Source organism: Eretmochelys imbricata, chromosome 6 (genome assembly GCF_965152235.1).
Source record: "Eretmochelys imbricata isolate rEreImb1 chromosome 6, rEreImb1.hap1, whole genome shotgun sequence".
NCBI lineage: Eukaryota > Metazoa > Chordata > Testudines > Cheloniidae > Eretmochelys > Eretmochelys imbricata.
Genome location: NC_135577.1, coordinates 114,127,344 through 114,152,929, shown reverse-complemented (window position 1 = coordinate 114,152,929; position 25,586 = coordinate 114,127,344).

The following is a 25,586-nucleotide window of genomic DNA, read 5'->3' as shown; positions in this document are numbered from 1 at the left end:
TTGTTCTTCTCCCCCATTGCCTTACTTATGACTGTGTGCTTATTGCTACATTTGGAAAGTCTTTAAGTGCGTGAAGCATTCCAATGTAAAGTGAGATGACTGAAAAAGTGTGTTTTTCAGATGTGCCAATGGACTAATTTCTAACAAATGGAAACTTCAAATCCGTTTAATCGGGTACTTGAAGTTTACAAGGAAAACGTCTACTCCAGCCAGACAGCAATCAAAAACTTATTTATATTACTGTAGCAGCCAAGAAGATCACTACCCTATTGGGGAGGGCACTGTATAAACATACTGTGACATTCCTTGTCCTGAAGAGTTTACAATCCTAATAGGCAAGACAGAGAGAGGGTGGGAGGGGAAATGGGGTGAAGCATCGGTCAGTGACAGAGCCATGAATAGAAGCCAGGTATCCTATGTGCCAGTCCAGTGCCCCAGCCACTGGACCATTCTGTCTCTCAAATACCTTTTCTTGTTCTAATTTAGAGAACAATAAAACCTATAATAGAACCAAGATGCACTATTTTACCCCCAACACCAGACACAAGTGACTATCGCTGAGGGCTCCTGTAAGCCACTGGGCAGGTACACCAGCCAGGAAAGGTAGACTTAAGTTCACACAACATTTCGGCTGTTTCCTCAGGGCCAGCTTTGTTATTACAAAGAGATGCAGAGCAACACAAAGCACTTCATCCCCGCCACCAGAGGCCTTTCCAGCTTTCAGCAGCCAGGAGCACAGAGGACACAACTTTCCCCCGAGGTAGCCTTTCCCGACAGTCTCTTAAGACTCTTTCTCCCCTGCCCCCAAAGTCTTGCCTCTGCCCTCACCTTCTCAAGATTTGGCCAGTGCTTTCCTTTATATAGTCACCAATCTGTGGTCCCATAACACTTAGTCAGCTGACCCCTCTCCGGCATGTCTGAAGACTACAACTCCCAGCAATCCTCAAGCTTACGAGGCTATATACCTGTAGCAGAGCACTGGCCATGCCTATGTTTATAGGCCAGCTCTCTGTTACAATTTATTGTAATCTTAACTAGGCAGAGATGACATTCTCTCCAATTCCTGAGGGACGCTGGATAAAACAAAACGACCCCTACATCACCCTTACCCATCTGTAACTTGATATAACAACATTACAGGGGCAATGCAAGTTTTAACTTTTGTAAAACTCTTTAAGAGCCTCAGATGAGTATTACCTGGAGTAGTAGGGCAGGGATCTTGCTTTACACTAAGATTTGTCTACACTACTCAGGTAGCATCAATATAATTTACTCCCATTTTAAGGCCAGAGCAGTGTAGCGATAGCCTAGTGTAAACAAGAATCTGGCCTGTAACATTTAGCCCAAGCTAAAACTAGAATATGAGAAGCTCTTGCTCACACATCAGGCTCGATCCTGACACACTGAAATCAAGGAGAATACTGCCATTGACTTCAAGGAGAGCAGGGTTAGTCCACTCAACCAGCATCATCGCCTCACAGTTTAGGACCTTTGCAAACTGTTATTTCCTGCAAATTGGTCTTGAGCTCTCTGAAGTGCAAGAAACTCGTTCCCCACATAGTTCTTTCTCTGTGCCCTTTAGATTAGTGAAATTGTAGATTTGTTCTCATTATAAGAAATAAACTGATTAGCAGATGGCTATTCATTTTTCCCCTCTGTCAACTCTAATGTAATACAAATGGAAATCTTATTTAAATGAAAGTTCAGAGTTCTCACAAAAATCAAAATTCCTGCACTCTAAGTACATTTTTGCAAATGAAGTGAATCCATCTTTTAAAAAGGCAGTTTATTTTGATTTTTGACCGTTTGATAGTTTACAACATGATTAAAATATATTGACCAGCTGGTTTAAAACAAATATGATTGAAAATTAACTCAGACATTAGATTCACACACTTCATTAGTTGGGTTTTATGTACTGAATGGTTATTCTTCAGGCTGTTTAAGTGCCATTTTGTTGTCGTCTTTGTTTCAGCTCAACAGCTTTATCATCATGTCAAGCCATGTTTTGTAATGTGTTCAAAGAGGACAAAAATCCAAGCATGAAGGAACCCTCTTTCAGTCAGCCAGAGTATCTTCAATGCCTCTAAATCCCAATCTTTGGCCTTCAATTTTTGTTTCACAGCTATGCAATATTCAGTGGAATGTATGGTTGGAATGTCATAACAATTATAGCTCCTATTTCAAGATTCAGATTCAAATGTGAAAGAACTTGGCAACTGGGTAGCCCTGGAAGATGGTGTAATCAAGTGGATAAGACAGTGGGGACCAGGAGGCAGGAGACATGGGTTCTATTGCTGACGTGTGGGGGGGACTTTGGGTATGCCATTTCTAACTTGTTTCCTCGCATGCCTTTTTTCAGGCTTGTCTACTTAGATTGTGAACTCTTTGCTACAGGGACCATCTCTCGCTACGCATTGATACAGGGCATAATACAATGGGGTCTGATCTTTGATGGGGCCTCTAGGCACTACTGTTAAAAAAAAACCACACACAACACCACACCACACTGTCTCGGCAAGAAGATATTCTGTTATAGTTGCACTATATCATTAAGACTGTCAGCATCTCCAGAAGAAACCCTGTTTCTCTGGGTATTTAATTTACAGCTGGGACTGCACATGGCCAGAGGGGGCTGAGTAGCAGATCCAGATTCAGGGTCAGCACCAAAAAGCTTTGGTACTCCACTCCATCTTGAAATCTTCTCATTAGGTGCTCTGACCACGTTACACACTTTGTGCTTCAGTGCCAATCTCAGCATTGTCAGTATTAAAATTATCAACACGTGTAAAGCCTTTTGTTTTCTTCAGTCCAAACCTTGATGTGAGTTACATTGTTTTGTGTATTAATATAATTATTGGAGAAATTATGTTAGGTGTGGCATGCCCAGAAAATGCACAAAAGTTAATTACAAGGCCTGTAACTGGGATTCATACAAACCTCCAGTGTTCGCTGCAAGCTAGAGTTCAAATGGCTCTCGTCCAAAATGCTTTACTCACTAGCTTATGTCAATAAGCAAAGTCCCCACAGTAATTCAGTCTCATTTATTTATTTTATGTATTCGCTCAACAAAGAGACTCAGCAACTTAATTCAGTACTGAGATGCACGGCAATTATGGTCACCGTTGGAGTGTTTCTGGTTACTCTGCTAAATGATGGCAGCACAGAAAGTCAACGTCACATTCACAGCAAGACCAGGAATCAGCCACTGCACCCCGTCCCCCATGCTGACATGTGTTCATCCCCACACAACCAACACAGTGGGCAGGAAGGGATTGCCTATCATATCCCTTAATCTGCTGCTCTATACATCATACCCACCAAAATCCAGCAGAGAAGGAGCAGCAGGAGCCAGAAGATACATCTACCCAGATCCAAGCACAGGAAGCACACGGGAACCCTCCATAGCTCTCCCAGGAGATATGGGCATGTGCAACCCAGAAACTACCCAGCTGCCCTGACCTAAGCAAAAAGATCCAAGCAATCATCTGAGATATAAGGTACTGCACAGATCAGTACCCACGTACCAGGTCAAAATGGATCAATACAATCAGATACAGGTCAAAACACCGTCTGTAACCAGAGGATCATAGTGCCCATGTGATGGCAGAGTCTCCAGAACCATTCTGTGGCCATGCAGCATATCAGTCCCTTTCATGCAATTAGCTGTGAGCTTCACTGCACAAACAGACAACACTGCACATAGACATAAATTGGGCAACACGGAGACCACAAAAGGTGTAACTGGGTGAGGGCAGCATTATACAGTGACATCCATGACTAAATCATGGAAGCTGGTTCATATGGGGTATCATCCAGCCAAATTACCCAGAAGGCAGGAGCTGCATGAGGCTGCTGCATTTTAGCATTTCTCTCATTATCTTGTCTTAATTTATGCCTGCTTCCAACACCAATGGCTGGCTCCCCAGCCATCACATGCCAAAGGGTTTGCCATTCCCATCAGCAAATATATAGTCCCCTAGCCTTTCCCACAGCTTTGAATGCAGCTGCCTTCCAGTTCTCCTCTCTGTTGTAAAATCAGAGAAGGCTGGTTTTCTGTTTTTCTCCATACCTAATGGTCTATGCAGCTGCAAGTTTGGCTCATTTACACTCTGATAACAAACTGGGTCTTGCAGTTTAGAATTGCTCCTAAAAACAGCGGAAATAATGGATTGAAAAGGATTTGTCTTATTAGCTAAACACAGTCTTTACAGTCTGAACATTTATAAATGGATCCATTTTCTCCCAGACAGTGAGCGATAAATTGTGTCCTGAAACTTAAGTCAGTTATCAAAACATGTACCATACTGCATGAGACCACTGGAGCCCAGTCCTGGGCCCAAAGGTTTATGGGATCTCCAGGAGCACTGTGGCACATGGAAGTAGATAGAGGTGGACAAGATAGTTCCCAATCAATTCCCCCTCTTATTCACAAGAGAAAATTGTGGTTTTCAAACTCATTTTTGGTCTCTCTCAGTTCTCTACCCTGCCTGGCTGGATACACAAGATGGTTACTTTAACTCCAGGGAGGTTTATCTGGCTTTCTGGGATGTACATGCACAAAGGGCTACATAGGTTCAAATCCCAAGGAGAAGTTAAGAGAAAAAAATTTAAAGGTTTTAAAACCGTACACATTGAATATTTAATTACTAGAAAGGATTCGGCACAGCACACAGTAATTCAGACAAATTCCTGGAACACTTCAAACAAACTCCTACAACAGATAAGCTCTTCTTAATCAGCATGGTGCTCTGATAAATCAGTTCCTGTTTCCTAACACTGGAAGTAAACAACAAGTAAGTGTTTGAAACTTAAAAAAGTCACAGTGAGAGGGTCTGAGTTTATATCCGATTGCCAGTGAGCACCTGATTTCCTAACACAGGCAATTCGCTTGTACGCATGAGTCCATATTCACTCTCTAGTCCCAGTATATTTGTACGGGGATTTTTAACATCAACCCACATGGATATTATTCCACTTGCATGCATTACAACATTTTCTGGAGCATATGAAACAAATAGCAACTTGTTGAGGTGAGTAATAGTAATAATCTACCTAATCATAGTCAGTTCAGTTGCGTGTTGCTCATGGGCATCTTTTACACATTAATTTCAAGACTAAATAGGCAAGATCAGAGCAGTTAGTTAACAGAAGTATGCTCATAAAACCACCCTTAGTTATAGACACACATAGCGCTCACCTATTTTACAGCAGCCTCTGATCTGGGAGTGTGTCGTTTAAATAAAAGTTTAACCGATTTGTTCCCTTGGTGCATCAGGAGAGTTAAATTGGGTGTTTGGTTTACATGACTTTGGGGACTGATGTGGGAGAACTCCAGGCACCAATTCAGACTGAGAGAAGCAACTTCCATTGATAGCAATGGGAGTTTACAGCAGAAATGAATTTTATCTGCTATGCAGGCACCTTTAAAGATGGAAGTGACAGAGAATCAGTCCCTCTATGATGCTGTGCCATAGTAATCGGATTGGAAGAATGTGAGTATTTGGGAGTTATTATTTAAGCTACAGGTTCTCCACATGGAGGTTGCAAACAGGTGTCAGGATCCTGGACCAACCATATTGCTAATTCTTGGCTAAATAGAGGGGTGAGGGGTGGAAAAGGTTGAGAACCACTGGCTTAAGCCATTCTGGCATTTTAGAAATCAGAATGGTGAAACCTGGAAAGTTTTCCCATAGATTTTACTTTTAAAGACCGGAAAATGTGAAATATATAGGAAATAATTCCAATAAAGAAAATCTGGACAAACTACAATAGGGGGAATGGTTAGAAGCAATGACTGTAGGTTTATATTGTCTTTGAGCTTGAGTGCCTAACCAATACGATCCGATGAAGCGAGCTGTAGCTCACAAAAGCTTATGCTCAAATAAATTTGTTAGTCTCTAAGGTGCCACAAGTCCTCCTTTTCTTTTTGCGGATACAGACTAACACGGCTGCTACTCTGAAAACTAATCAATATAAATAACTCAGTGTTAGAATATCCTCTGCATTGACAGATCATCTGTAAAAGTAGACTGTTATTCCTAATGTCCCTCAAAAGCTGTCCAAAGAATCAAGCACCTTTACTATCTCCAGTACAAATCTGTTCCTAAGGAACATTTCCTAAGGAAGGTACAGTCTTCATCACAGGCGATGGATGATACCCTGGCTGAGTGATCAGGAACTGCAACAGCTAATGGGAGACATGCTGATAGTGGATCAAGAATTAGGAACCGAGCCTTAACATTTGGCCCTTGCAAAACTTTTAAGGTAACACTTGAGATTCACAAAAGGACAATAATGCATGTTACATGAAGGGGAGTTCTGCATGGAGAGCTTACAGGATCAGCCCAGAGAGCACATACACATTTCTACTTCAGAACCCAAATTTCTGATTGAAATTCTAATTTTAAACACATACGCTTTGTTGTTGTTCCTGCCGCTACCCGGTTCCTGCATAGGCCAAGGTGAAGATTTTCAAAAAATGAGTGGCCAGATTCACAAAAGTGCTTTTAAAAGAAATCAGGCCACATTATATAGGTGCCTAAACTTGGATTTAGGCCTAACTTTCAACACCCTTTTTAAAAAAAATAATAATAATCTTGGCCTACATTTGCCAATGTGACTTCATAAAAGTGGAATTATGCAACAGCCTGTCTATTCTGTACTGGGTAGAAAATTCCTAAATACAATACCATGGTTTGACATATCTAACTGAAAATCTTTTAAGGCCCATAAGCAACTGGCAGTTGAATGGACTATGATTGGTGGGTTATTACTGTTACTCAGCCTTAAGGGGGAAAAGATATAGCATCTCAATGATCATTTTTGATCAATAGGAATGTTACTATTAACCTCTGTCCTTAGATATTGACCTCTGGTTTTGATATTACAACACCATTATTGCATTACATTTTATATACCACCCTTCACTCAGTGATGTCAACAATGTTCACAAATATTAACAAAGCCTCAGGACATTCCTGTACGGTAAGTATTACTACACTGTTTCCCAGGTGGATAGACTGAAGCTGACAAGTTAGCTCCCCCAAGGTTCCATACAAAGACGGTAGCAGATTTCGGAAGTAATAATGAAGAGAAAGGATGGTTTCCAGTTAAAGCACCAGACTAGTTAGTCGGGTGATCTCAATTCATTTCCTGGCTCAGTCATAGAGTCCTTTGGGAACACGGGCAAGTCACTTAATCTCAGACTGTCAGTTCCTCATATGTAGAGAGGGACTAAATAATACCTTCTCTCTCTCTAAGTCTTCATCTGCCTTGTCTATTTTAGACTACTATCATCAGAGCAGGGACTGTCTGTCTATTACTATGTGTATGTACAGCACCTAGCACAAGAAGGCCCTGGGATCTCTAAGCACTGACAGAATATAATTGATCTGAACAGGACAAATTCTCTGCTTGTGTAAGTGGGCAAAACTCCATAGGAAGTAAACAGAGATGAGCCAGTTTGTACCACCCTTTGTCCCCCTGACTCTGACCGTATGATAACGCTCTTTCCCACAGTCTCACTAAATATTGGTGAGTGAGAAATGCTGGGCTGACTGCTGAGAATTGTGTGTGGTGAGGAAAGTTAATGCTTTGAGATTTAAACCAGTTGAAACCCTTCAAGGGATTTTTGGGCAACAATAAAAAAAAAAAAATAGGCCAATTTTCCAGGGTGGCCTCCTGGCCCAGAAAAACTCTGCAGCATCAGCATTTACAGCCTGGAATCTCTGTAGTACCACCACACCTTAGTCAGTCCTGGGGAATTTCAAAAGCCTGAAGGAAAATCTCGGAAATTATTTCTTTATCTCTTTACAGCCTGCAAGAGCAAGCCGTAAACCTCCAAAAGTCTAGGAGACGAGTTTAACTTCAGAAGACGTTATTGTACTTCCTATTGAGGGCCAGAGATTCTGATCCCCTTACTCTCACTGAGTAACCCTGTCTTTGATTTGCTGGAAGTTCATCAAACCCGAGATGCTGCCACAAAATCTTTCAGGTGCTATGAATCAGCACTTTCCAGCAAAGTCATAAAATTCCTGACCAGCTTTACGCACAAGTATTGCCAGAACAGGTGAACTTGTGCTTGCTGTCAGCAAGGTTCGCTCCTGCTGCATCCTGGGTCAGGTGACTGTACTGTTGCAATACCTAGATGGATAGAACAGATTGGTGTTTCACCTTCACAGCTGCAATTGTTCCTCAAAGCATAGTCCCCCAATGCCCCTGATATGCTTCTAGTGACCACTCTGATTAAAGCTCTGTACTCCATAAGAGACAGGATACTTCACTTGTCAAATACAAGCACATATATTTTATGCATATAGGGCCCAATTCCCTTCTCACACTGGTGTATCTCCATTAATTCCTGTGGATGGGAACTGCATTGCTACTGCATTAATTACAATGAGTGCAGTCTTCTTGCTCCTTACTGGATGCAGAACTTGCCAGGCCAATTTGCAGCATCCTCATAAGTGAAATGCAGAGCCCTCAGACCACCATCAAATTGGATGAAAAGGCAGTCGTCAGTGATGTGGGACATTGTTATCTTTGGCCAGAGCCTAATGTGGGATTCTCTCATTGGCCCAGGTAGGAAGGTTGGCTGCATATTGACCCTGGCCCATTCAAAACTGGTTCAAAAGGGCCCATTAGCAGCAATGCAAATCAAAGCCAGGTACACACATGGTCCAGTCAGTTATAAGAGGCTGGTTTCTGATGTCAGCTGCAGACCTTTCTTCATGCCACATCAACATTGCAGAGAAACCTGGGGAGGGCAGGTGAGGCCACAATGGGCTGCTCGACAACAAGCGTTCTCTCGGGTGTACAAAAAGGTTTGTGTATAATGGTAGGCTCAGGTTTGCCCTGATCTTCTCCATCAGTCTTGCTGTAGCCTCCTCACGACAGAAGTGTGAGGAAGCAGTGATGCTTCACACAGGAAGCCACGGCACCGGTGTGGATCAAATCATCCCAGTTACTATGCGCATGGTTGAGTGTCGTGTGTCAGCCAACTTGGCGTGAGATGAATGGAGCCAGACCAGAGCACAGGATTCTGCTGCACAGTAACAGAGGGCTAAACGGGACGATCAGAAAGTTTGAGTGTTTGCTCCCCACAAAGTGCCAGCCAATTTGCTTAGACAGTTGTTACACATGCTCACCTTGCTGCAGTTTTCTTCAGGTGGTTAAGATATGTGAGAGAACAATCTATGGTTATTGAGGTAAACTGGGTGGGATTCATGTTTCAAGCAATGTCCTTTGAGGAAGATATTCTGTTCAGCCAAACACAGCATCATCAGCAAATGAGTTTGGGGTATGGACATGTTGTATTGTGTGCAACTGGAACAGGATAGCTAGTGTGGACACCCTGCACCATCGCAATCTGCAACAGATCAATCGCACCATCACAAATGCCCATTGTGCAGTTCTGTAGGGTAGTGTTCATATGAGAGGACACCGAGACATGAGACACACAAACACAGAATAAGGGAGTGAGAGGAGAAAGGAACGAAGTATGGCGCATTTTCACAATTCTTTACTCTATCTCATCTCTTAGATTCAGTGGGGGAAGATGCATCCCTCCATGGTTCTACAATGAGCATTTTGCACTTGGATTTTAGATAATTTGACACCTTAAGGATGGCCTGGAATGGACTGAAATTGCTTTTAGTCTCATAGTCCTGTGATATGCCAGGAAGCAGTGGGAGAGTGGTCGAGGGGACATATATAAGCCCGAGGCTAATTAAGGTGTGGTTCCCTGTAGAGGAGGGAAGGTTACTACAGGTTAATTGGAGCACCTGTAGCCAATTAAGGCCCTGTCAGGAACTTTTAAAAAAAAAAAAACAAAGCTTGCTTCAGGCAGACAGGGTGGAGTGAAAGAGGACTGGAGTTGGGAGGTGTGTGGCTGAGAATTGAAAGACCAGAGAACTGGAGGAAGGGAGACCCTCCCCCAGCAGAGTAGGAAGATTCCTTCCCCCAGCATCAAGGACCGAGGGTACCCCTACCCACGGAGAAAAGGGGAAGAAACCCGCAGGGGTTAGGTGGGGCTGGGGCTCAGAGTGAGGAGCAAACCCAGACCCCTTCCCCACTTCCCTCCTCTACCACCTTCCTGGGCCACTAGCGGGGCACTTGGTGCCTCACAAGCAGGGGCGGCATTATAGCCCCTCTGCCAAGAAAAGCGTGGGACCCACCGTACAAACACTGGCCATTTTGTCACACTCCCTGTAACTCCACCATGTAATGCTCCATTCGAATTCTATTGCATTATCTTGCTCAGCATGACTTGATTCTCTGTATCTTACCTCATTCCTCATAGTACAGCCTGTTGATCTCAGTCTTGCTCTGAAATTCTCAGGACTATTAAAGTACAAATCGTACAGAGAGAGTTATATTAAACCTTTTCATACAGTCAGTTATCAGAGGCTCTCCATGTGTGCTGGAAGTTCCGTTTCCCTTCCTATTCTGAAAGCAAAATCCTGGAACTAATAGGAAAGATCCTTGGGTCAAGCATTAGACAGAGAAAGAAAACCGGGAGTGTTTGGCTTTTCCAGCCTCTTCCCATAGTCTGCATGTTCCACTACATCTCTCCAAGCAAGCAAGCACTACTCGTCAGTTCATCATAAGGGAATTACATTTCTTAATATATTTAGTCCACAGGACCAGCAAAGTTGCACTGAACAGAGGCTGCTAATAGAACATTATGTCTGTCTCCCCAAGCACTCCATTTGGCATGATGTAAAAGGCAGACCCCTGTAGAGAAGTCAATCAGAAGGAAAAAAAGAGTAGCCCTGGTTCTCCATTTCCATAAATCTAAGGAGTGAAAATTAAAGACCCCATGACATCTACATCCATCCACTACACTCTCTGGGAAAAGGTGTTCTGATTCCATCAGGGATGTATTAAGATCTTTTCAAGAAATGGAAGTGTTTGTGGAAGCTAAATTATTAATGTCCTCCATAGAAATCATATTTATTTAAGTTGGAGAAGGATGGATTTTTCTGTGCTCAGCATTGGCATCTCATGGGAAAATAATTCCTTTAAAGGAAAACTGCACCTATTTTGCTCACCTATATGATCTGATAATTGATGAGGTAAGAATCAGTGTATGCAAGTGCTGACCCCAGTGCATGGCTGTGTTGAGGCTGCTTTGGGCTTCCCAACTGGCAAAAAAAAGCAGCCTTAAAGTTCAAGGAGCAAATTCTCAGTGGGGGTAAATCATTGTAACTCCGCTGACTTCAATAGAGCTATGGTGGTTTATACCAGCTGAGGAGATAGCCCAGAGTATTCCAACCACAAGGAGATCCTTTGGTGCTGAGCCAGTGTCCCAGTGGAGGGGGCAGGTTTGGGGTGTCCCTGCATCTCAACAATCCCTGACAGCTGTTCTTTGGAACCATCCACAGCTGATGCAAGTTAGACTGCTCTAATTTATGCCAGGGGACTGTAGGGTGACCAGATAGCAAGTGTGAAAAATTGGAATAGCGGGTGCGAGGGTAATAGGAGCTTATATAGGAAAAATCCCCAAATATTGGGACTGTCCCTATAAAATCGGGACATCTGGTCACCCTAGGGGACTGGCATGTTGACTTAAAACCACCTTTGCATTCCCTCTACCCATAAATCAGATATTTGAGCATTTGAATTTAAAGTTAAATTTTCACTAATAAAGTTAAACCACACAGATCTGTGTGCAAGTGAACACAATAGGGTTTTGAACAGTCTAATCAAACTTAATTTTTATTAATTTGAACAAATATCAAACGAGAACTGTGTCCCATTTTGCTCAACCCCTGTTGATGACAAGTTTTGTGTGGGTGTCTACCTGTAAATGTGGATGCATGAGAGAGCTCTCACTTTTCCCGCCATGTGTACCGCTGACTTTTCAAAGACTTGGTCCAATAGTTCCATTTAATATTGAAAAGTCTATTCCATGCTTGATTCTGTTCCTGGTAAAAATAACTACATGCAGTATAGATTAACATAAAACAGTCATTGATTTATAGATCCCAACTCTCCCAGAGAATGTCATAAATGCACGTATTCCTATCTGCATTTCTAGTGCACCCTATTCTAGGCATTACAACATCTCTACAGGCTAGATTTCATGTTTGGATCTGAAAGATGCACACAATGACATGTTGTAAGACAGCTTTTGGGGATTACATAGGGAGGAGGTGGCTCAGGATTCTTGTTTATTTCAAACACATGTAACAACCCGTGTTTGTTGAATGATTTGCTGATACAGTATTTGGCTAATACAGCAGCATCTGATTCAGACTGGTATTTAGATGAGAGCTAGTTCCAATTCAGTCCAGAGAAGAGGGGATGCTAGCTAGCTGAGGGAAGTAACAAGAGGAGGGATCAGAAACATCTGCTCCTTCAGTTGTGCCTTGTGTTATTAAAGTTCACAATCGAGGGGTCCTGTCGGACTCTCAGCTGCTTCCAGATGTCAAGGCACCAGCACTGAGCAAGAGTGGTGCTATTTTCCATCGATGACAGGCTAGGAGAAGACTGAAACCACTCCTTTTGGGCCTTCCCACAGAACTCTAACCCATGGTGACCGCCAGGCAGGGCCGGCTCTAGGTTTTTTGCCACCCCAAGCAAAGAATTTGCCACCCCAAGCTCCAAGAGCACAACTGCCCAAACAAAAAACACAAAGGTGGCCAGAATGCCAGCCCTGGAATTGTGCCACCCCAAGCACTTGCTCGCTTTGCTGGTGCCTACAGCCGGTCCTGCCTCCAGGCTGCAACATGCTCTTCGTGGAGCTAAATTTGAAGGCAACTTGGAAACTCCAGCTAGCTGCCAAGTTGTGGATCACAGGCTCAGCTCATTTCCAGCTATAATTCAAAGTGATGGTTTAAATCTAGGAATTCTCTTGTGGTTGGGTTACATAGTTAACCTCATAATAAGTGACTCAGTAATAGCTGATGCTAATTACAATACCACCAATTCGGTAGTATTTTGGCATTAAGTATTTTAGTCTTATTTTAGCAGTAGCTTCTGTAGGCAGAGGCAGTATAGTCTAGTGGAGAGGACCCTTGGCAGGAAGTCAGGAGATCTGGTTTGTATTCCCAGCGCTGCAGTGGCCCTTAGGCAAGTCAATTCACCTCTATTCCCCACCACCACTCTTTGCCTATTTAGCTTGTTAACTTTAGCTGCCTCTTGCTACATGTTTGCAAGGACCTCGCACAATGGTACCCCACTCTCAGGTGAGTCCCTTTGGTTCTAGTCTAACAATACAAATAATAGTCATTAGGGCTGTTGATTAATTGCAGTTAACTCAAAAAAATCAATCACAATTAACTGAAGTTTAATCACATTGTTAAACAATAAACTACCAATTAAATTTATTTTTGGATGTTTTTCTACATTTTCAAATATTGTTTTTCAATTACAACACAGAATACAAAGTGTACACTGCTCACATTTTTATTACAAATATTTCCACTGTGAAAGTTATAAACATGAGTATTTTTTAATTCACCTCATACAAGTACTGTAGTGCAATCTTTCTCATGAAAGTGCAACCTAAAAAAAATCTACGTTTGTTAGTTACATAACTTCACTCAAAAACAAAAACAATGCAAAACTTTTGAGCCTACAAATCCACTCAGTCCTACTTCTCATTCAGCCAATCGCTGAAACAAGTTTGTTGTTTACATTTAAGGGAGATAATGCTGCCCACTTCTTATTTACAATGTTGCCAGAAAGTGAGAACAGGCGTTCGCATGCCACTTTTGCAAGGTGTTTATGTGCCAGATATGCTAAACATTTGTATGTCCCTTCATGCTTCGGTCACCGTTCCAGAGTGTATGTTTCCATGCTGCTGATGCTCGTTAAAAAAAATAATGTGTTAATTAAATTTGACTGAACTCCTTGGGGGACAATTGTATGTCTCCGGTTCTATTTTACCTGCATTCTGCCACATATTTCATGTTATAGTAGTCTCGGATGATGACTTGGCACATGTTCATTTTAAGACTACTTTTACAGCGGATTTGACTAAGAAGGTACCAGTGTGAGATTTCTAAAAATAGTTAGAGCACTCCACACAAGATTTAAGAATCTGAAGTGCCTTCCAACATCTGAGAGGGATGAGGTGTGGAGCTTGCTTTCAGAAGTCTTAAAAAGAGTAACACTCCAGTGTGGAAACTACAGAACCCAAACTACCAAAAAGGAAAATTGACTTTCTGCTGGTGGCATCTGACTCAGATGATGAAAATGAATGTGCGTCGGTCCACACTGCTGTGGATAGTTATCCAGCAGAACCTGTCATCAGCATGGATGCATGCCCTTTGGAATGGTGGTTGAATCATGAAGGGACATATGAATCTTTAGCACATCTAGCATGTAAATATCTTGCGATGCCAGCTACAACAGTGCCATGAGAACGCCTGTTCTCACTTTCAGGTGATATTGTGAACAAGAAGCGGGCACCATTATCTCCTGCAAATGTAAACAAACTCATTTGTCAGAGTGTAGCAAAATTAGACTAACTGGTGCAGCACCTCCTGCTGGTCATCTGGGAATTAGCTCTTTTCGAGCATCCAAAGCGCCCTCTGCAGGCCGGTGTCTCACCTGCCACTGGCCCCATGTCCCTCCCGGACCCCGGTGCCTCTCTACCTTGGGTTCTGCCCCAGAAGTACCCCCTCGCTCTGGGTCTCCCCCCCCAACCCTCTAAACCCACCTTGCCTCAGTGGCTACTGCCAGTCATCATCTAGCCCCCGCTCACTGGGGCAGACTGCGGTCTGTAAAGGCCACTCATCATTGGCAAGGGGGTAGGACCTGCTGCCTTTGCTTATCCCCAGGCTACCCCTCTGCAGCCCCAGTACCTTTCACAAGTCTTCAACAAGGCCTGCAGCCTGGGGTTTTACCAGGCTGAAGCTCCCCAGCTCCCTTTGCCCTTCCCCAGCACTGCTCCACTTCAGGTACCTTGCTCCCAGACAGCTAGCCCTTCTGCTCCAGGGCTAGAGTGAGACTCCTTTCAGCTCCTGGCCCCCAGCCCTCTTATCAGGGCCAGCTGAGTCCTAACTGAGCTGGCGACACCTGGGGTCAGCTACTCCAGTGTTTTCACTCCTTTTCCCAGCCACAGCCCTCTCCAGGGCTACTTTTACTATTGGTTCCCCAGGGCAGCCCTCTCCCAAGGCTGTTCTAACCCCTTCAGGGCCAGAGCTGGGTGACCACCCTGCTACACAGAGCAATTGGCTGAACAAAAGATAGGACTGAATGGACTTGAAGGCTCTAAAGTTTTACGTTTTATTTTTGAATGCAGTTTTTTTGTACATAATTCTACATGTGTAAGTTCAACTTTCATGATAAAGAGATTGCACTACAGTACTTGTATTAGGTGAATTGAAAAATACTATTTCTTTTGGTTTTTACAGTGCAAATATTTGGAATAAAAAATATAAAGTGAGCACTGTACACTTTGTGTTCTGTATTATAAATGAAATCAATATATTTCAAAATCTAGAAAGCATCCAAAAATATTTAAATAAATGGTATTCTCTTATTAAACAGTGCAATTAATCACGATTAATATTTTTAATCACACAATTAATCATGATTAATTTTTTTAATTGCTTTACAGCCCTAACAGTAATCATTTGTTCTTAAATTCAGGTGGTTGACATTCTTACAGTTTCATAACAGGCTCACTTTATAAACTGATCAATTAAGCAGTTTCAGGCAAGTACAGGTGAATCAGGCTAGAACAGTAAGGCTACAACTTTCCATGTTTGCTCATACCATGCCTCGTTTTCATTCTGTTTGAGCACAGGTGTGTTAGACACACATAGCAGACTGAACTTGCTTTGCAAAAGGGTGTCAAATCTTGAAAAAGCAATCATTTTAAGTAGAAAGCTGCTTCTAGTCTCTCAAACACCTTGACTATTTCAATCTTTGGAGCAATGCTTTTCCAAGTCAGAGATCAGAACTGTGCCTTGAAAGATTATTAAGCCAGTACTTAAATATGATGGAGACTTTATTATGGTCTCTTAGCACACTGAATTCCCATATTTCCAATGTCACAAACACTGTTACTTTTCAGCAAGTGGCTGCTTACTAACAGGCAATTCAGAAATGCCAATTTTTGTGAGGGACTTGATTTTCGAACCCATGTTCTTTCCTTGATTTTTGTGTGTGAAAACAAGCAGTTTTGGCAGGCTGAAAACTGAAATCAGATTTTGCTGTGAAAGTGGCAACATTCAACTGTGAAACTGATGGATTCAGTGGACTTCACCAGTTTTATAATGAAATGCTTGGCTTGCTAATTAGAGAAATATCAATATTATGCCTGGTATCAAACGCACGAGTAGTATTTACAAAAGGTTTGTAGGGTTTTTTGCAACTCTCCAATGCCAAATCGGCAGTTTGCCTTTAGACTGTGGAATGTTCTCCAGTAGTTAGAGCAATGAAGGGGGAGCCAGGACTTCTGACTTCTATTCCATCGTACCACTGACTCACTGGCAAATCATTTGCCTCAGTTTATTCATCCATAAAACGGATTTATTAGTACTTTCCTAGCTCACAGGGTTTTGTGAGATGAAGGCCTGGGCTACACTGGGTGTGGGGGGGGTCCAAACTAAGATACGCAACTTCAGCTACGCTATTTGATAGGTGCCGAGGTGGAGTACAGGTGTCGATTCGGGGATCAATTTATGGCATCTAGACGAGACATAATAAATCGATCCCCGATAGATTGATCACTACGCGCCAATCCAGCGGGTAGTGAAGGTGTACCCTTGGTGAACTGATCTTTGTAAAATAATCTGAGATGAAAGGCGCTACATAGTATATGAGCAAAGCATCACCATAATTATCATTCTGTAATGGGTTCACTGTCAAACTGGGATGATGTATCTAGTGAGGTGCCACAGGGGTCAGTCTTGGGTCCAGTACTGGTCAATATTTTCATTAATGACTTTGGAGTGGAGAGAATGCTTATAAAATTTGCAGATGACACCAAGCTAAGAGAAGTTGCGAGCACTTTGGAGGACAGGATTAGAATTCAAAATGACCTTGACAAGATGAAATTCAGTAAAGACAAGTACAAAGTACTTCACTGAGGAAGGAAAAAAAATCAAGTGCACAACTACAAAATGGAGAATAACTGGCTAGTCAGTAGTACTGCTGAAAGCAATCTAGGAGTTGCAGTGGATGACCAATTGAATATGAATCAACAATGTGATGCAATTTCAAAAGAAGGCTAATATTCGGGGGGGTATTAACAGGAGTGTTGTATGTAAGACATGAGAGAATTGTCCCCCTCTACTCAGACCTGGTGAGGTCTCAGCTGGAGTACTGTATCCAGTTCTGGGTGCCCCATTTTAAGAAAGATGTGGACAAACTGGTGAGAAGCCAAAGGAGAGCAACAAGAATGATAAAAGGTTTAGAAAAACCTGACCTATGAGGAAAGTTTAAAAAAAAAACGGGGCATGTTTAGTCTTGAGAAAAGAAGACTGAGAGGGGACCTGATAACAGCCTGCAAATATGTTATGGGTTGTTAAAGAGGACAATGGCCAATTGTTCTCCAGGTCCACTGAAAGTAGCACAAGATGTAATTGGGTTCATCTGCAGCAAGGAAGATTTATTTTAGAAATTAGTAAAAACTTTCTAACTATGAGGATAGGTAAGCTCTGGAATACACTTTCAAAGGAGGTTGTGGAATCCCCCTCAGTGGAGGTTTTTAAGGAGAAGGTTGGACAGATACCAGTCACACATGGTCTAGATTTACTTGGCTCTGCCTTGGTGCAGGGATCTGGACTTGATGACTTCCAGCCCTGCATTTCTATGACTCTGATTTTCATTTTTGAGAACTGAAAGCTGCTCAAGAGTGCCAACCAAACTTGAGAAACAGTTTACTGTAAAACTCTTAATCTAATTTATATTGGAAGAATTAATAGCCACTTCAAACTAAATTGTATTTGAACACAACTTTATACAAAAGTACACTCTGATGGATGCTCAGACCCTCTGGTGGTATTATCATCAGCACTATTCTTCCTACATTTAGCATGACTTCAGACTTTGGGTTTGTCAATCAAAACTTAGTTGCATTTTGTAGGTTTCTATACAAGTCTTGTACATAACTTTCAAATAAAGATTAGTCTGCAAAATGACTAAGACTCTTCTTTCTGTAAATAATAACTAAATAGGTAAATAAACAATTAGCCCCTTTCTGCAGAGAAATTAGGTGATCAATTAAGTCTATTGCAGAAAAACTTGAATTACTCTGATTAGTCTCAGCTACTTAAATTTAGAAACAGATGCCTCGTTTTGCTAGTCTAGTGATTAAAGTCTGCCTTCACACAAAAAATTGGATTATGCACACTAAAGACAATACCTAGGATTTCCCGCCCCCCACACACACACAGCAGATGGCCTGCACAATTAGTGACTTTTTAAAAAAATAATTGTAACTACAACTCATCTGAAGCTAGGATGTGGTTGGTCACAGTTACCATGAACACTCAAACCAGTATGGAAAACATTAATGAACCTTAGACCACTGTAATTTTCCACTCACTTTAGGACTGGTCATAAAGAGCAAAACTGTCATTTGTCCTACACATCTGTTCAGGGGAGTAACAGGAAATAAGGCACCCACTTATCTCCCCGTGTGGCCTACCCATATGGCGAGCAACAGCATGGGAGATGCAGAAAACAGTGCTTAATTTGTGCCGGGGCTTGCCAGGGCTGAGCCCCAGCACCTCTAGGCTTGGCGTGTCAGTTATGAAAGTAAAATAATTGTTTGAGCCCCGGCACCTCTTTCACTACAAATTAAGCACTGGTAGAAGATCATCATCCACAGAGGTGCTACTCTCCCCTGCGCAAGTGGGCAGAAGCAGGGAGGGAGGGAGGGGAGCCTTGGATCTGCCCTTCTAACGCTCTGGTCAGTACAGAGGAGGAATAATCTGTGCCAAGTGTGGAACTGGTGCACATTACTGCCCCTGGAGCCAGGGAGGAACCAGGGACCACACTGTGACTCAGACACAATACGGCCTTTTGTCTATTCCTAAAGCAACACAACCGGCCCTTACTCAGATCCATATCTGGTATAAATTAGCTTAACCCTTTTAAAGTCAATGAAACTACATTAATTTAAACCAGCTGAGGATTTGGCCTGAAATGTTGAGTGGCCTTATTCACCGCTGGCTGTTTCTCTGCCATTCTACAAGTCCATACTAAGGCCCTGATTCAGCAAAGCACTGACTCTCATGTTTAAATAAATTTAGCAGGTGTTTAAGTACCCTTCTTAAATAGGTATGTTTTCCTGAACTGGGGTCTAAGGGCCAAAGTCTGTTCTCACCAGTACCAGTTTCAGTTTGGACTAACTGCATTAACTTCAGTGTAATTGTTTCACATGTACACTGTTGTAACGAAGGTCAGAATCTGGAATAAATGGGGTCATAAGAAAATACCATGACCAGGCTACTTTGCGTGATTGTAACCTCCAACAAACATGGATTTATCAGCTAGAGTAACATCCTACTTTCTCCATTACTGATTATTCATACCAGCTTGAGAGAAAGTTATTTACCAACTTTCCTCGAGAGAAGCAAAACAGTCTCACATTTTAAATCAGAAGTTCCCTGAATCATTCTCAGAAATGAAGTCTGTTTTATTAAATATTTCTCTGATTTATTAACATCCTAAGCACTGAGTATTGAAAGTGAAGGATTAAAATTAATGCTTCACCATATTCATACTTCTCCATATACCTTTCACTGTCTGCTGCATCAGTTTCCATACTCTGGGCCTCATTTGTATAAAAACACTGCAGATTTCAAAATAGGATTCTATAAGACATTGACAGAGGGAGATAACATGAGAGAGAAAATATAGCTACTATGAACCAGGCACTGGTGTAAATCACAGGTAACTCCACTGAGGTAAACAGAATTGCACGGGTATAAAATTGGCATAAGTGAGAAGAGAATCAGGCCAGGATATTGCTGTATCTGTTATATATACACATCCCTGCTAGAGCTCCCACTGGCTGGCCTCTCACTAGGCTGTTGTGTTTGGCACCCACCTCACTGGGCCCGCTGTGCTATTTAAGCCTCTGGTGTCTGAATGGAGTCAAGGCATTGCCCCAGCTGGGGTCTCTAGTCACACTCTGGGGTGCAGATCCTCTGTCTAGCAACCTTTTCTGAGACTCCACAGTCCAACTGCCTAGGCTGTGCTGACCCCTCAGGCTTCCCATAGTTTAAATACACCCTCTCTCAGAATCCCACCTGTTTAACTCTTCAGGGGAACACAATAAGTGAAGCAAACCAATACACAGATGGCATAGGATTCTAAAAGCCCTCACTCTTTACTTTACTGTGTAGCATAAGCAATACATAGAGCTAGACAAAATAATAAACACACTTCTATGTATTTCCCTGCCTCAGTTTCCTTACCATGCTGGAGGGTTCTTGGGCTTAGGGCAGTATCCTCTAGGGCCATCCAGGTTTCCTATCTTGCATGTGGCTTCTCTTCCAAATCATGGAGTCTCTCTCTCCCTCCTCCCAGGCAGCTTCTTTTCACCTTGGCTGGTCCTGCAGTTAAACAGGCCCCCCTGCTACAAAAGCATGCCCTTTTCACCTGTCCAAATTCCAGTGAGTCCCTAGACTTTATATGTTCTGCCGCCAACACCTGGTTCTACACTTCTCCAGCTCCCTGCAGAGAAACTTGGTTGAACTGGTTTCCACAAGTTTCAGCCAATCCATTATCCCAAGGTGTTTCCACCGGAATAGGTGACCATTTTAGGTCTAACGACCAATGATTATATCTAGTCTGGTAGGTACTCGATACAGCCCCTATCAGCAAATACCACATAGAGTGCTATTCAGAAATACAGCAGTTTCATAACATCAACCAGAATTCATAAAGTGCACATAGACAAATTCCCCAACATCACACAACATTTCCTAGCAATTATCTGTGGCCAAATATTCTTGTGAAGTGATGTCTGAGTTTATAAACTAAGCAGGGTTATGTGTGCTCAGTACTTGGATGGGAGACACCCAAGGTACATCTTGCTGCTGTTGAAATTAATCATATTTTGTTCTGACCTCATTCTCTCTTTTGGTGTTAGGCTAGAGGTGCTGTACTATACATGATATCTATAATCAGCACCCTGGTTGCTGATAGTCATTAAGATTAGAACGGGTTGGGAGTTTTCCATTTAAATACGGTTTCATGGGAAAATGCCAATTTGTCAAACCCAAAATGTTTCCCGGAAACACAATGAACTTTTGACCCTGTGTCAGGCTTTCCAAAACAAAAACTTAACAGAATTTCTGGTTTCAGAGAAATCTTGGGGGAAAAAAATGGTTTTGTTCTGAATTAGAACAAAGCCAAATTCCAGAACGTTGAAATTTGCTGTGAATTGGAAATTCCAAGTTTTGGCCCGCTCTAATTAGCACCCCATTGCACGTTTTACAAGAGTTAGTGTAGCCCCATTGTCCTAACTGCATTCCAGACTCAGGGAATCTGAGTTGACCTATTTCAACGTGGTAGCCGTGTTAGTCTGTATCAGCAAAAAACCGAGGAGTACTTGCTAAGGTGCCACAAGTACTCCTTGGTCTTTTGTTTGTTTTTTGAGTTGACCTAAATTCCCCTCTGATTTGTCAACTGGTTGCCATATTCTCCAGCACATCCTGTTCTAATAGGTCATAAAGTGTTTATGTGAATCGTTAAGTAACTGCCATGGTTTACCTCATACATGGTTGCATTTCAGTGGGGAGTGAAGTGTTCCCTTTATATTCCCTTATTCCCATCACCTTCAAATCCCCTCCCCAAATCCCCAAGCCCCCCCAAACACTGGTTTATTGATGCTTCATTAATATTTGTAAAGCACTTTGAGAAACATGGATGAAATACAGTATCAAATTTTATTATTACTAATTAACAACCTATCCATTCTTTATGGAGTATCGACAAGGAGAAAGCAAAGTTTTTTTTAAACTATTAAAACTACGCTGGTCGCATAGCAGGCCATAGCCTCAGCTGATGCAAAAAAAATCAGTCTTGCTTCACTGAAGCCAGTGGAGTTTTGCTGATTTACATCACTTGAAAGACTGGCCATAAAAGCTTTACAAGATGGCCTTTGTGTATTTGGGAGGAGGTTTTCTGGCAAGCCTCATGTTCTTTCCCCTCTCTTTTCAAGGCCTAGTGTCACAGGGATCATGCCTTTGTCCTTGTCCAAACCTACCAGTGCCTTCTGGCTTCAGCTAGGAAGAGTCACTCAAGATAGAAACAGGTGTTCCCAGCCTTTGCTAGCCCAGACATTTCAGGACCAGCTTGAACCTCCCCTTTTAATATGGTAGCAATTGGAGGTCCCAGTAGAAATGAAGGCCCCATTGTGCTGGGCACTGCATGAACACAGAGGAAGACAGGCCCTAACCTAATGAGCACAGAGAAAGGGTGCTCTGTGACTAGTCTTGTCTTTAGTAGAGAAACACTGCACACAAAGATTACAGATTTCCCACTGTTTGAACAAGTGCATGCTGGAATTTGTGTTCCTAGACCATACCTTCATGGCTGCAATCTGATCCATATTAATAATAAATTAATACCCATCATGCCATACAATTAACAGTTACAAATAAACCATCTGAAATTAACAACAAAAATCCACCTAGTTCCTGAAGCACCATGTCATCTACAGTGCCCTATCATGTGGCTGTTGAAGTCAATGGCTGATAACATCAGTGAAAGCAGGATGGAGCTGTCACCGTGCCTCAGTGGGTCACAACTGAGGATACCAAATTCAGCACAAACTGCTGAGAAATAGGCAGACACCCCAAAACTGGTGGTTATTCTTCCATAAGATGTACCAGACCAGCAACAAAAGGAAACTTCTGTCTCACCACACTGGCTAACAAGAAGTCAGAAAAGTCATCTCCTTAGATATTCCAGTCCTTGTATCACCACTAGACTTAGTGATGAGTGGTTATTTAAAACTAATTGTATCAAAGGGTTCTTGTGGTCCCAAAGGACCAGCCACATACCCAGGATAATAGCTAACTTAGATCTTACCCAATAATCACGCTGTTGCCAATCCTTTAGTATCTAATACCTAAAGGTTTATAGAAAGAGAGGAAGGAAGAGTTCCACCCAGGGTGCCACCTGGAACTGGGGTACCACTGAGTCTTCTGACCCATCAGGCTGGGCTCCCTCTCTCACTGTGCTGCTGTGACAAGCTGCAGACCCACTCCCAGTCTTACACTTCTAACAACATACACACAGGTAGGGACATATCCAGCTGCAGTTACATGCAAGTTCTCTGACCAGCCACTGCATGAAGCAACAGTAGAAAGGCTTCAGCCAACGTAACTCTCAGCTCCCTGAGCACACCCCCCCTCTAGAGAATAAACCCCAAATTATACCATCTTGCACTGCACAGGGATTTGTACAGTGTAAGATCAGAGAGTTCCCCTCCCCCCATGTGGAGAGGAATATGCAACAGCCTTGGCCCCTTGCACTTACAATTTCTCATGCATTTCATTCAAACTAACTGGTTTAGATAAAGCAAAAAACAAAAGTTTATTAACTACAAAAGATAGATTTTAAGTGATTATAAGTAATAGCAAACAGATCCAATCAGATTACCTTGCAAATAAACAAAAATGCAAACTAAGCCTAAGATACTAGAAAGACAGGATATGAATTAGCAAATTCTCACCCTGTCTGAATATACAAGCAGGCTGAAGATTCTTAAAGCACAAGCTACACTTGCTTTGCAGCTTGGAATCCCCAGGTTTTCATACACAGGCTGGAAATCTCTTTGGCCTGGGATCAGCACTTCCCCCAGTTCAGTCTTTGTTCCTCATGTGTTTCCAGGAGTCTTCTCGTGTGGGAGTGAAGAAGAGATGATGTCACTCCCTGCCTTGTACAGCTTTAGCATATGGCAGGAACCCTTTGTCCCATACCTCAGTTTGTAGAAAAACACTGACATCCCAAGAGGGAGTCCAGAGTCATGTGGCCTGGTTACAGGCCTTTGCATACCTTGCTGAGTCATAGCAGCCATTACTTACAGGCTGTCTGGAACATTCACAGGAAGGTTATGTTCTTCCTTCCAGGGTCCATTGTCTTTGCTGATGGGCACTGTCTGGTTTCTTCATTGTTGTACAAAAAGGCTAGTTGTGAGTGTCACCCAGAGTAAGCACAATTGAAATACAGATACATAGGAATATTGACTAACTTTAGATACAGAAATGATACATGCATACAAATAGGAAAAATCACATGCAGCAAACCATAACTTTTCCAATGACACATCACATGGTATGGTTTTGAAGCCCATTTCAGTAGGATTAATCAGAACAGTTTCTACAGATTTTATTTAGAGTAGAAAATTCTTTACAAAAAAAAGGAAAAACCATAGGGGCTTTTTCAAAAATAAAACTTCTAATGGAAGACTCATGCTCCCTGGGATATTGCTACATAACCAGTTACTTGTTCGTGTTAATTCCACTAGTAGATTCAGCACACATATTAGAAAGAGGAGTTTTTTCCATGAATTCTGAAGGGAGCCCTGGGTGTTCCTGAATATAACTGAATGAAGTTTGCTGATTCATTGTGTTTTACCTTTTGTTTTCTTGGAAACAGTGCATTAATAAAGTAACTTTATCAGGTCTTGAATTAGTAAGCCAGGAAAAGCATTTGGTTTCCAGGATCAAAACCCATTACTTACAGCCATTAAATATTTACCAGATAGATAAACCATATACAAATAAGTTGCTGTCTGGCTGTATCTTTCCAGAGGATATGGTATGTGAAAGGGAATGCACCTTTTCAATATTTTTTTTTTTAGGAAAAAAAACCACGAAACAAGTTTAAACATTAATTCACTTGGATTTAACAAGCTAATGCACTGGCCTTACAAGTTAATATGAAAATATAGGGCTAAATCCCCAGCGGGTGTAAATCACATAGCTCTGTTGACTTCACTCAGCTGAGGTTCTGACCTGTGATACACAATCATCACCATTAAATATGTCTGTTAGGCATATCAACACAGGCAGCATCATTTTAAACATAACTACTAAGGCAGTATGGTCAAGGGAACAGGGTGTGGGCCTAAGAATCAGGACACCTGGATTCCATCCCCAGTTTTGCCACTCACCTGCTGTTTAACTTTCCCCTCCCATCCTTTGTCTATCTTGGCAGGGTAGGGGCTGTCTCTTACTATGGATCTGTATAGCTCCTAGCCCAATGGGATCATCTGGTCACTACCGTAATACAAATAAGGAACAATTGGCAAGAATGCAGCAGATGCTTTAGACACCAAGGTGCAGGGCAGAGACCTAGCAACACAGCCTAAGAGGCCACAGCAGCAAGAACTGAAGAGGCCCAGCTGAGCAGGAGGAATCAGAAGAGGGAAGGATCAGGGAGGCCTGGAGCTGTCAACAGCACTTTATAGGAATCACTGCACACAGCTTCTGCAAGGAAATCTGCATGCACCAGGCTTTGGCATCTTCTTTTTATATGTTTATTTGTCTATGTTATTGCAGTTTCTCCCCTCCCCTTTGTTTCTGTCCCAAAAAGCTGCAGGGAAAATTCTTCTTTTCCCCTCATTTCCTGTCTTAAATGAAGACAATGTCTTGCTC